This window comes from Dipodomys spectabilis, unplaced genomic scaffold (assembly GCF_019054845.1).
Source record: "Dipodomys spectabilis isolate Male_0828 unplaced genomic scaffold, ASM1905484v1 ptg000125l, whole genome shotgun sequence".
NCBI classification, from domain to species: domain Eukaryota; kingdom Metazoa; phylum Chordata; class Mammalia; order Rodentia; family Heteromyidae; genus Dipodomys; species Dipodomys spectabilis.
Window position 1 is genome coordinate 16,128,811 of NW_024870802.1, and position 12,391 is coordinate 16,141,201.

At 45.7% G+C, this 12,391-nt stretch overlaps 1 protein-coding gene across 1 annotated transcript in view; it reads left to right on the top strand.

Moving 5' to 3' along the window:
* Window positions 1-12,391, top strand: part of Tll2 (tolloid like 2) — a 114,355-nt gene that overhangs the window by 28,598 nt on the left and 73,366 nt on the right. The window lies entirely within an intron of this gene.

The following is a 12,391-nucleotide window of genomic DNA, read 5'->3' on the forward strand; positions in this document are numbered from 1 at the left end:
TCCTTTGCTATACAAAAGCTTTTTAGTTTCATGTAATCCTTTTGCTGGACATTTTTATGCAGTGTATCATGGTCTTATTATCTTAATAACAGTAGTGCTCCATATATAACTGATGTGGAGGAGGGCCAGCCAGCCTCATTTCCTAGAGGTGTCATTATTCCAAATTCACTCATTTGCAGAATTGGAACCAGAGCCTATGTTTCCCTGCTCCCAGATTATCTTCCTGATAATTTTACAACCATTGTATTGGGTAGAATAGCATTTCTATCAAATCATATCTCCTGGAACCTCAGACTATAGCCTTTGAAGACAGGGTCTTTACCAATTCAATACTTAAGGATCTAGAGGTGAAATGATCCTGTATTTAGGAAAATCCAATGAGTAGAGTCCTTATAAGAAGAGAGGATACAGAAAGACACAAAGGGGAAGGCCATGTGAAGATGGAAGAAAATTGGAGGGATGCAGCTGCGAGCCAAGGATACCAAGAACTGTCAGGAACCACCAAAGCTAGGAAGAAGCAATGGTAGATTCTTCCCTAGGTCATTCAGAGTCTGTAGCCCTTCCACTAACTTGATTTCAGACTTTTAGCCTCCAAATTAAAGAGATTTGTTGTTTTATACCAACCAGTTTGTGGTAATGTGTGTGGCTGACCTGGGAATCTATTCTCTTCTTTTGCCCTTTTCAGTAGCTCCCGTTGCTTATCAAGAATATCCCTTAGTCTGGCTCCCAAGGCCCTGCCTGCTTAGTCCACAGCCCACAGACTGCCTTCCCTCTTCTACTGTCCAGCCAAAGGTGATGACATCGTGTCTGTCCACACCCTTTGTTTCCTTTCTTCCAGCCTTCTGTTCCAGCTGCTGTCTCTGCTCAAAGTCCCCATTCTACAGACAAAGTAATTAAGGCCAGAGGAAGCTGATGATTCATCCACAGCTCTCCAACAGGGTGTATTAGTTTCACCTCTTTCCTCAGCCAGCTGCCAGCTGTGGTTGACAGAGCTGGGGAAAGTAGCGTCATTTGGGACTTGGGATGGAGTTAGCCCTTTGAGCCCCAATCTCTCTCTCCTCCTCTCTCTTTTCTTCTCTCCTCTCCCTTTTCCCCTCTCCCCTAACTGTTCCCTCCTGCTGCAGATTATTGGGGCTTGAACTCAGAGCCTGGGCGCCGTCCTACTTTTTGCCCTTAAGGCTGGTGGTGTATCACTTGAGTCACAGCTCTACTTCTTGCTTTCACTTTCCTGCCCAGGCTGGCTTCAAACTGCGATCCTCAGATTTCAGCCTCCTGAGTAGCTAGGATTACCAGTGTGAGCCAACCATGCTCAACTTACCCCATTTTCTCATGAGTCCCTTCCTTTGCTCTTGGAGCTGCCAAAGGGCTGATGAGGGGGCAGTACTGAATGTGTGTGGGGTAAGGCAGCAAGTGCATGCCCTTCAGAGAGAGAAAGTCTTTCTGTATGCGCTTTGCTTGCCTTACTGAGAGAAGAATGGGGGCTTTGGGCAGGCATGGGCCAAGCTGCTCTGTGAATGGGACCCTTGAATGAACATTGCAGAGTTTCCTAAAGCTGCTAATCGGATTAGCTGTGTAGTGAAGGAAGTACTTAGCAGGAGACACACAGGGACATGCACACAGGCACACACACACTTTCCAACCTTGTGGGATCCTCTCCAGTGTGGTTGGGATAGCCTGACACCCCACTTCCGGCTTCTTAAACACCTCTTCTAAACAACCAAGCTGTGCAGAGCCCCTGGGGCTGATGCTTTGGATTTTTGTTTGTGTCTTCCCTAAAAGAGCTGAGGAAGCTAGTACCACACATTCTCATCTTTGAAAACATACCAAGAAAGGAAATCTTGTCTTGCCATTATCTCTGGATAATGGATCTGATCTCTTGATCTCTATAATGAGGACTCTGAAAGGGGAAACAGTTTTAATTACTTATTGGCTCCGATGGAAGCTGACGCTTCCCACCTCTTCTATTCTAAGCTACTGGGCCATGTCCATCTCTATTTAAGAAGCCAACCTTGCTCTAAATCCTTGCTTCCTCAACTCCTGCCATCTGTGCAGAGCATCTACATAACACCAATAGTTTGTCATCTGGGTTCACAATAAAAAATGAGCAGGAAAGACTCCAAGGCATAACTTTGGATTGCTTGTGTCCTCTCTCATGGCAGCATCCCTGAGTCATGAGCCTCTTTGGCTATTAGATTTCCTCTTCCTACTCTTAACTATGGCTTTGAACAGTTGTGCAGGGTAACCTCACCTGGTCTCTGTGTTCCCTTTCAAATAGAATGGCTTCAGAGATCTCATTCTTATTTTCAAGCCAGCTTGACCCTCATGTTTCAGACTACAGAAAAGATCAAAGACTATTAATACCTAATCATCTGAAGACATCTACATGTAAATGCTCCAAACAGGAAGCTCTGATTCCAGGGCTCTATTTTTCAAGGCTTGGGGGTTTAAAGAGAGAGACTCAATATATCTGTTCTTTGCCATGATGTTAGCTTGAGACTCTTCAGAGAACTTGTGGATGTTTCAAGCAACCCCATTGCCAGACTGTGATTTCTCAGCCTCTTATCCCAGGGACAGTCCCCAAACTGTGTAGACATGGCTTCACAATTTCATGAATTTTTTTTGCTGGGGTGAGAGTGTTGTTAACACATGTCCATGTGTTAACACATGTCCACATGTATGGAAAATGGATCACTGGGTGGCTCTCTGGGACACACTGTAGAAGGAACGGTGTCCTGAGTATGTGAATGCATGCCAGGTAGATTTCCTTCTGGGCAGCTCACTGGATTTAGGTCTGTCTTCTTCTACAACAGACGAGCCATTGGGGTTCTCTGCTGCTAGGACCTCTGGTTTGGGAAGCTGGAGAGAGACAAGAGACTGCTAGGGAGCTCTTCTCCTCTCTGCCATCCCAAGAGCTAAATGAGGAGGGGCCTGCAAAATAAAAGTCTCCATGGCTTCTTTACTCTTGAATATGTGACATTTAACATTTCGACTTAAGTGACTGATGGACATTACAAGTGTTGAGAAAATGGCCTGTCTACATGTCTGCATGTACACATACACATTTTTGTTTGCAATTTCAAGGGGTATAGCTACTCTGTGGGTCTCAGGTTGTGAGATTCTGACCATGACCTCTCTTCTCTGTGTGCTGCCATGCTGTTGGAAATGTTCACTTGGGCAACAGGGACCCTGGAGAAGGGCTGTGTGGAGAGACAGGGGTGTTGGAGTAGCAGGCCTGGGCTTGCATCTCCAGCTCTGCATCGATTAGCGGTGGAACTCAGGCTACTTCATTCCTTACTTATAAGATGGATGTAATACTAGTCTTATAGGTGGGATCAAATAAGTTTGGTAGGTGAAGCATTATTGTTGGGTCTGCTATGGAATACCACAATACTGTACCACTCCATGGTAGTCCCTTTGATAGCTGCTTTGTCTTCTTCTTTTTCTCTATGGTCCCCTTCTATGTCCCAGACTCTCTCCAAATGCCTGGGTTTGTTAGAATTCCTCACATTACCAACTAAAACCTTCAAGAAACGCTGAACTGGGCCTGTAATAACATGCTCTGGTCATATCCTTGGATTTGATCCCAACCAGCACAAAAGAAATATCTGTATTAGTATCCTCCCCAAATATTTGTCTTGTTCTAGATCAAATTCTAGGGTCACAAAGTTGTCCAGGAAGAGAGCTGAAAACTGATTAGATGTTGGATCCTCTTTTAATATAAAGCATAATTGCCATACATATGTGTTAACTACAGATTACTTTGTTTACATGATCTCATTTAGGAACTGTTAATACCTAGAGGTGTGAGACTCAGTGTTCATACTGAGTGTTTATGATCACATAACTAACATTGGTGGAGCTAACATTAAGACTTTGCTCTATTGCATGTCAAGTGTGTATATTACTTCTAGAAGCAGCCACTAGCATTACCACTAATCTTGTTCCCTTGAGCTGCTTTTAACCATCAAGGGTGATGGTAAAAGGATGGTAAAAGGAAGGATGAGGACCTCAGGCCTGTAGGAGATACCCTGATCCTGCCTTCAATCCTCCTCACCCTGTGTTCAGCACCCGCCTTTCTCCATTGACAGCACTTTGGTCTTGGCCCTTCTTCTTTAGTTCCAACATCAGAGTGGGCACACAGACGATGTCAAGCATTTGTGAACTATGGATCCCAGGTGCTAATTGAATCTTACAAAGGGCTCAGAATACTATGGTGGCACCTTTCTCCTTTGTGTCTCCAAGATATATTAGGCCTGTTTGCTTGAATGTGTGACGCCTCAGACCCCCATTAGAAATGGGCACTAGCTCAGCGAAAACTCTCAGGCTCAGAGTAGAGCCCGGGGGTTAGGTGGGCCCACTACTGCATGCTGGGCTGTCTGAAAAGGGCATCATTTAGCCGTGTGGCAAGTAGCTTCTCTTCTCAGTTCTTACTACAGATTCCCTGATGGAAAGAAAGCATGGTCATCAGGATGTCTCTGAGCCAGAGAGAACATCCTACTCACTCCTACAGGGCTCCAGACCCACAGCAGTCCCATTGACTGTCCATTCTCATCCTATCTGTCCTGAGACTTCTCCTGGGTCCTTCCAGTGAAAGACTTGGTACCCACCTGCTTGACTCCTTGCCTGGCTTCTACCCTGTCCTCTCCCATGTACTCCATAGTCTGCTGCCTCTCACTTCTCTCCCTCTTTCTTTCTTTGTGAGACTCTTCTATGCCTAGCACCAAGGCTGTAGCTTTATCCATCTGTTTGTTGTTGTTTGATTTTTGGTCCTGAGGTTTAAACTCAGGGAACTGGGTGATATACTTGGGATTTTTTTTTTTTTGAGCCACAGGTCTGTTTCTGGCTTTTTGGTGATTAATTGGCATTAAGAGTCTCACAGCCTTTTCTGCCTGGGCTGAGTTGGAACTACAATCCTCAGATCCCAGCTTCTTGAGTAGCTAGGATTACAGGAGCGAGCCACTGGTACCCAGTAGGAGAATGTTATAATGACAGAAGTGATTATTGTGCTTTGAGAACACTGGAGGAATGCAAGCAGGCTGGAAGGGCAGGCCCTGAGACCAGAAGCCCTGTATGGGGTGGGGCAGCCTCCTCTGACCTCCCCAAAGCAGACAGAACTCATACCTGGAAGGAAGGCCTCAGGAACCACTGTCATCTAGGCAAGGAGTTGGCACTGGTGACTGCCCTGGGATAGGGGTAGGAGTGGGATCCAGAGACCCAAGCAAATAGCACCAGCGAGATTTAGCAAGCTTCTAGTTCTAAGCTGACAGTACAGAAGAACAGGGCAAGAGGTCTCTGGGTCTTGAGGGAAGTAGGGGTTAGAGGGAACGTGGGCAGAAAGCCAACCTGGGCTAATAAGATAGAGACAAGTTTCAGAAATAAAGCAGAAGTCCACAGTTCAAAATCAGAGCCAGACCAGAGAGAAGGGTAAGCTCTTTATGTGTGGAGTCCAAAGTGTTTAAATCCCTCAGCCAGGGTCAGGGCCAGCCCCTGAGCCAGCACAGGGCTAGCCTGAGGACAGCGGTCAGCAGGTGCTACAGGGCAGGGACTGCAGCACCGGAACCAGCAAGGCCTGGCAGTTACTCCATCTGTGATGTTTTTAATTTAGCAAGATGATTTGAGATGATAAAGAGGAATCTGATAAACACACATCTGCTCTTTGGGAAGGAAGGAAGAAGGCAACATAAGGATTCTATCATTTCATTCTCTGGGGCCTCATTCAGGCCTGACTTACACCTTGGATTGAAGCCAGAGTTCACTGAGAACTTGAAACATGGGGAAAAGCACATTTACCTTTGAGTTATCTTTATTACGACCATGTCTGTTAGAGTTTGGAGGAGTAGAACCAATACTTCACCTGGAGCTATGGTGGGTGCAGAGAGGAGGGGAGCAGATTTTCTCAAGTATCCATCAAACCTGAATCCCAATTAGAAGAAGAGCTTGAGAAGCTGGGACAAATGAGTGGTTAGTGCCTGACATTATAGCCAAGGTCGTCTTAATGGTGAGATCTAGAACCCATGCAAGATGGCTCATGTAGAAGAGTTTATCCTAAGACTCCATGTTCATGGCCATCTGAGTGCAAATCAGAGGAGAGCTGGGCACTTGGTGTTTGGGCAAAGACTTAGAAAGGAAAGAATAAGATTGATTTCTCCTCTCGGGGACACAGAATGTCTTTTTTTCCCTCTTTTTTCTTTTTTCTTTTTTGTTTGTCTTTTGTCTTTTCTTCCTGCACCTACCCCAATGTGGCCACCATACCTGAGTCTACATCATGATCTCTTATGAAGCGTTGCCTGTGGTTCTTACACCTGTGCTGGGGCCATGGAAGATGGAGAGTGAAAGAGAAGTCCAAGGGAAGGAGTTATAAAGTAAATCAAGCAGAATGGTAAAAATAAGTCTTCTCTTGGGGGGAAGGGAGGGGTGGGTGAATTGACCTTTGAGGTGGCCTGGCTTGTTTTAGGATTAACCTGGCTTTTAGGGCCAAGCCTAGTAATCCTATCCCGCTTTGCTATTCATAATGTCATTTCATGGGGAATACTTTATGAGTTCCTCTTAGTGCATGGGATTTGGGATCCCATCCACATGACAGCTGGTGACTCTGTCTACCAAAGGTCCAGTCTTTGCCTCTTGGTTTTGGCCATCCGAAAGATTATTCCTCATCTTTTCAAGCATTGTTCTTTTTATGTGTTATACAGATACTGGGGCTTGGACTCAGGACCTCATGCTCTCACTTGTCCTAGAAGAATTACATCTCTGGTTTGGTACTTTGCTGGTTAATTGGAGATAGAATCTAGAGAACTTTTCTGCCCAGGCTGGCTTCAAAAGTTGATCCTCAGATCTTAGCCTTCACAGCTAGGATTACAGGTGTAAGCTACCAATGCTAAGCTAAGCATCATTCTTTTGGTTTTTCTTATTCTGATTCTGCTTTTCCTCTCTGCTTTTCCTGCATTGATCGAATGGGCTTCTATCCTGATTAAAATTTAAATAGTAGTTGGTATTCAAAGTAGAATAAAGTGAAATAAACCCTAAAAGACTAAAGGCTTTATATTTTTTAGGTAATTCTCCAATAAATATGTCCAGCATCAGTGGTCTAGATAAGGAAAATGTTTCTCATCCTAATTAGTCAATAGTCACCCTCTAAAATTTTTTTTTTTGTTTATTATTTAGACTGAATTTTACATGTAGTTTAGGCTGGCCTTGAACTTAGGCTCCTCCTACACGTGGGATTACAGGTGTGTACCACCAGGTCTAGCATCCCAAAAACTTTTAACTTATTATTTTACTTTTTCTATTGGGACACCCCTTTGGCCTGTTATTTCTTAGTCTTTCTTAAATGGGTATTCTTTGTTACTACTGGGAACTGACTCTTGCTGAGCAAGGACCAATTACTCAAGGATCTTCTTATTGTATGGACATGATAATGAAAGAAATAGGCTTATGACAAAACAAGTACCACACCCTTAGCATTGTCCATTCTTCAATAGATTTAAGGAACATCACTTCACTCTGGGGTACGATGTCTTCCTTAACTATGAAAAGGGCCGGGCTTTCTGAGAGCCAAGGACTGTTTTGTTCTCCTGACAAGCTCTATGCATGTGCTGGGGACTGTCGTCTTGGAGTCTGCCAGTCATGGGACTGGTTAGATGGCCACCATGTCTTTGGTTCAGAAGAGTCAGCTTAAATCCACCTAACCTGTGCCTTTCCACATACCCTCTAGGGCTCCCAGAGACAATGTAGCTACATCCCTATCTCCCCTAGAAAATGGCAACAGATAATAATGGGCCAGACCTACAAGCATAAAGTCCACATTGCCTTTCATGGCAGAGGGATGGGAACTGAGGGACAAGCAAGCTGGACTGCAAGAGATGGAGACCCAGCTTGGGGTTACAGCTGGCCCTGCTGGTGTGAGTCTGGGCTGAGGGTTCCTGTCTTGCATGCATGTAGCTGACATTCAGGGGATGTAACTGGGCCTGGACAAAGCCATGTTCTTTCCTGAGCTGTTTACACTGAAGCCTATAGGTTTCCATGGAGATCCAGAGAGAGAAAGTGAAGATGTGGTAGAGTTGCCAGGGAATCTCATTCTGTGTTCTGGTCATCTTACTTCTCTTTGGTCTTCCCCAGTGACCCTTGCTTGCCCACAGACCCTGAAGAAAAATTCCTGGCTCACCTTGATGATGAACCTGTGGACTTTGGTAGCTCCTGCTACCCCTTGTCTAACACCTTTGTCCCCAAACCTTGCCCGTCATGGGCCAAAAGTTGCCTCCCTCTCTGACATTAGTGTTGCCCATAGGCATGACTTTCCCATCCATCCTCCAGCCCAGACATCCTAAGCCATCAGCCCACCAGCCAAATCTGGTCTGCAGATGTGTTTTGTTTGTTTTGTAGTGCTTACATTTTTTTCAATTTACTGCCAACATTTAAAAATCAGATTTCTCATAAAATCCCTGAACTCTGGCTTCTCTTGGAAAGTTGGAAGATCTGACCGCACTGGTCCAGCAATCCCACATGGCAACAATCAATGGGGTTGCATAACGGGCTGAACTCTGCAGAGGCAGGTGCTCTGTGGTTTGCCACAATCCCCACCATTCCCTAATCATCTTTCACACCCATTCTCTGTCACCCTGATGCATTACTTCCCTGGCTCCCAACTTCCTTCACTCTAACACACAGAGTCTCTAGCACCTGCTTGTAGCATAGCATGCCATGCTCTGGCTCTGGGTGGAGGTGGCGGGGAGGACACTGAGAAAGCAGATCAGAAACACACTGGATGTTCTGCATGTGAGTGCTATGTTCCTGCACACGTGACATCAGCATAGGTCCTCACTGCCCCAGTCACCCCAGCAGATGGGACCATATGTAGTTATTAACTTCTCTGAATCAAAGGGGTCATTGCATTTTCCTGAGATGTGCCAGCACATTGAAGAATTACTTACCTTACATCTTTTTTTAAAAAATATGGCTTCATTATGATTCTCCTATATCAACCTCCCACATTTAGGAATTGTAAGTACGTACTACCAATCTGACATTATTTATGAAAGGTGAAGCTTCCCCCTCTCCACCTTCCTCTGCAGTTCTCCCCAAACCAAGCTGAATTCTGTGTGGAAAAGGGCAAGGACAGGGCATGAAGTCCCTTGTACTCTTTCTTTCTGCTTCTCTGCTAGCTCCTAAAGAGGATTTGTGTTCTTCTCTTTCTTTTTTCTCTTTCTCTTCTCTGTGTGTGCATTGCACGCGCGTGCACGCATGTGTGTGTGTGTGTGTGTGTGTGTGTGTGTGTGTGTGTGTGTGTGTGTGTGTAATTCGGGGCCTCGTACTCTTGCTTGGCTTTTTTCACTCAAGGCTGGCACTCTACCACTTCAGCCACATTTCCATTTTCGGCTTTTGCTATTTAATTGGAGGTAACAATCTCATGGACTTTCACACCGGGGCTTGCTTCAAATCTTCAATCCTCAGCCTTCTGAGTAGCTAGGATTACAGGTGTGAGCCACTGGTGCTTAGCTTTTCTCTTCCTTTGAGGATTTTCTTTCTTTGATTTCCAATTAACCTTAGTTTTCTGATTGGTTCCCCATACCCAGCTTGGCCCTTACAAGATCCAGCTCTGCTGGCCTGGTTCACTTTTCCATCCATTCATTTTAGTTCATTTGGTCAAATGGGCAAACTAATGAGGCCTGGTGAGCCTTCAATTCCTGCATGGGCTTGTGAGCTGCCCCTGTCTTACCAGATGGCTCTTCTGTAGGTTCAGACTGAGGTCTCAAGGGAGCTAGTACCCTGGTAACGGGGCATGCATTTATCCCAGTCAGTGGAAATCACACACAGCATCCAGCCCAGGCAGATGGCAGAGGCATGCGACATTTGGTTGGTACTCAAAGCCCCTTCACATCCATTATTAGAAATCACAATCAGCTCTGTGGATCACTAGATCCTCTGCCCTTTCATAGTTGAGGACTAGAGGTCAAAGGAAGCAACAACAGCTTGCTGAGACACTTAGTCCATCTCACTGTGCACTGGGGGAACCTGGCCCTTCCTGCCACCTTCACCTGCCTCCTGCTGACTGGCCAGGATGGCCATCTTCCTCAAGAACTCCACCTAACTACTTCAGAACTCATGATTGATCTTGAGAGCTGGTTCATTTGCTTCTCTCCTTTGTCTTTGCAGTGATGGGAGTCTTGTGGCCAAATGCTTCAGGTAATGGGTCAGCATTGGGCCCCCAGAATGGGATTGAGGGACTACCTAGGCTTCTGGTACTCCTTAAATGAATGTCTCTGCCTCTCTCTTCTTTAGTTGATGACACAGTTTGCAGACTTTATATTTGTGAATTCTCCTACTTCTGAACTTTATTTGCCATGGAGAAATCAGTACTCACAGCACTTGGTCAGACATGTGAAAGCAACAAAAACCACAGTCACCTCACTCCTGTGTTCCCAGTCTAGGCAGTGTTTCAACTCCCAGAATATGCATGGCATTCTTAGGCTCTACTTAGTGCTATGGGGGTATTTTTTTGTTTTTGTTTTTTTCCTTTGGTGGCTTTGTGATTTTTCATTGGTGGGTTTTATAGTGCTGTTGGTTGGGAATTCCTTGGGAAGGGATTAATAATAGATACATAATAAGGTATCTTTAAACAGACACATAAAGCAAAGATCTGAATCAGTTATTTGATGGACATATGAGTGGTGCCATGCCCAACACTGTGTGTAACCTACTAAAGACACAACTTTGTTGTACACAACGGTGCATTTTTCTTCCCTAGGAGCAAAGACTCAGTATTTGTTAACTTGGTGTTCACAGCAACTTTCTAGAACATAACATCTGTGAAGGATGAAAATCAACTAGTTCTTCTCTCTCTAGGACACAAAGCACCTGAGGGTTCCATTTTATCCTGGGTGTCCCTCCTCTTTGCCCATGTTAGAACACTAGGAGGGAACACTGAGGCAGAGGATAGGGCTGGGAGTACAGCTCTCTCATCATGGCCATGGATCACATGGTGACCACAGACCAAGTATTTCACCTCCCCCAGCCCCATTTGTCCTCATCTGATGAAAATATCAGCAAGGATAATGTTGTAACATTACCACAGAGAGGCAGTGGATATGAATTGAGATCATATAAGTGAGTGTTGGTCCATCTAACTCAGGTCGCCTCACCTAGTCATCTGCTAAGAGCATCTCTGTGGACATAAACAAGATGTTAGCATGGTCTTTGAGGAACAAATTGAACTGAAGAGATGACACCCTGGCTTGCAAAGAATTGCAAGGCACAATGTGGCTCAGGCTGGAAGCTCCCTGAGGCAGGGTCTGGGTCTAGTCTGTTTTTCTCTCCATGCCACTGATACAGTGCTGATCCAGAGAGGTATCCTGTAGAAGCTTGTTGAATGGGAGGAGCGGGGGGGATTGAGACCCGAATAAGTACAGGGCCATGAAAGAGCTGTAAAGGGGGCCTAGGGAAGGGCCTCATGGAATAGGCTGAGGTAGGCCTGGAAGGGTCTTGGGAGGGACATGACGTGAGGGGAAGTGGCTACCTTCCTCATCAAGTCTCTGAGAACTGACCAGGGCTCTTCCTCCATCTCTGTCTCGTGCCCACCTAGTCATGTGTGTCCCGTCACCTAACCAATGCTGCTAATTGCCCCTGTTCTCCCTCCCAATGCCCTGCTACCCTCCAGAATGTCATCTCTTCTTGACTGGAGAACAGTGTCAGAGTCCCACAGCTTCACATCCTCCATCCTCTTCTTTCCCATCTTCCTACATCTCCAGAAAGCTGGGAGCTGTTCCTGTCTAGGGACACATCCATGGAGATGAGGGAGCTTACATTTTAGATGGTGTGGGAGAGACAGGCCATAACCTCATAAGCAAGGAAATGAGATCCCTGCTGGTCAGGCTCAGTGAGCCTATAAATGGGGGTTGAAAAGACAGAAGCTCTCTCCTAGGCATGCCGCTTTTGGTCCAGGTTTTGCCCTCGGCATTTCAGGGAAGTATTTCACTGGTGTTCCATTGTTCTGTGGTCCCCCACTGCTCCCTCCTGCCATCCCATTCTCCAACACATGAAGACTTTGGGTTCTACTTTCCCTGATGGCTCTCTCACCCTGACCACTTCAGAAATCAGTGTTCTAGAAGCTTCTAGAAGTCCATATAAAGAAGAATTCCCTGAGGGATTCTGACGAGTAGATGTTTCCCTTCAGTTTCCCAGAACCCAAAAGAACCAAACCCTTGTTTTGGGGTGTGGTTGCTCAGGCGACAGTTGTTTCTGCTGTTTCTGTGAGGCAGAGAGTGACCACTGCTTTCTGTTTGCCTTCCCCTCTCTCCTTTGCTCTCCTGAGTGGAACTGGGATGTGTTCTCATCCCACACTAACATATTGGCTATGGGGTAGGACAGAGACAAGCTATCATTCTGTGAGTTCAGGCCA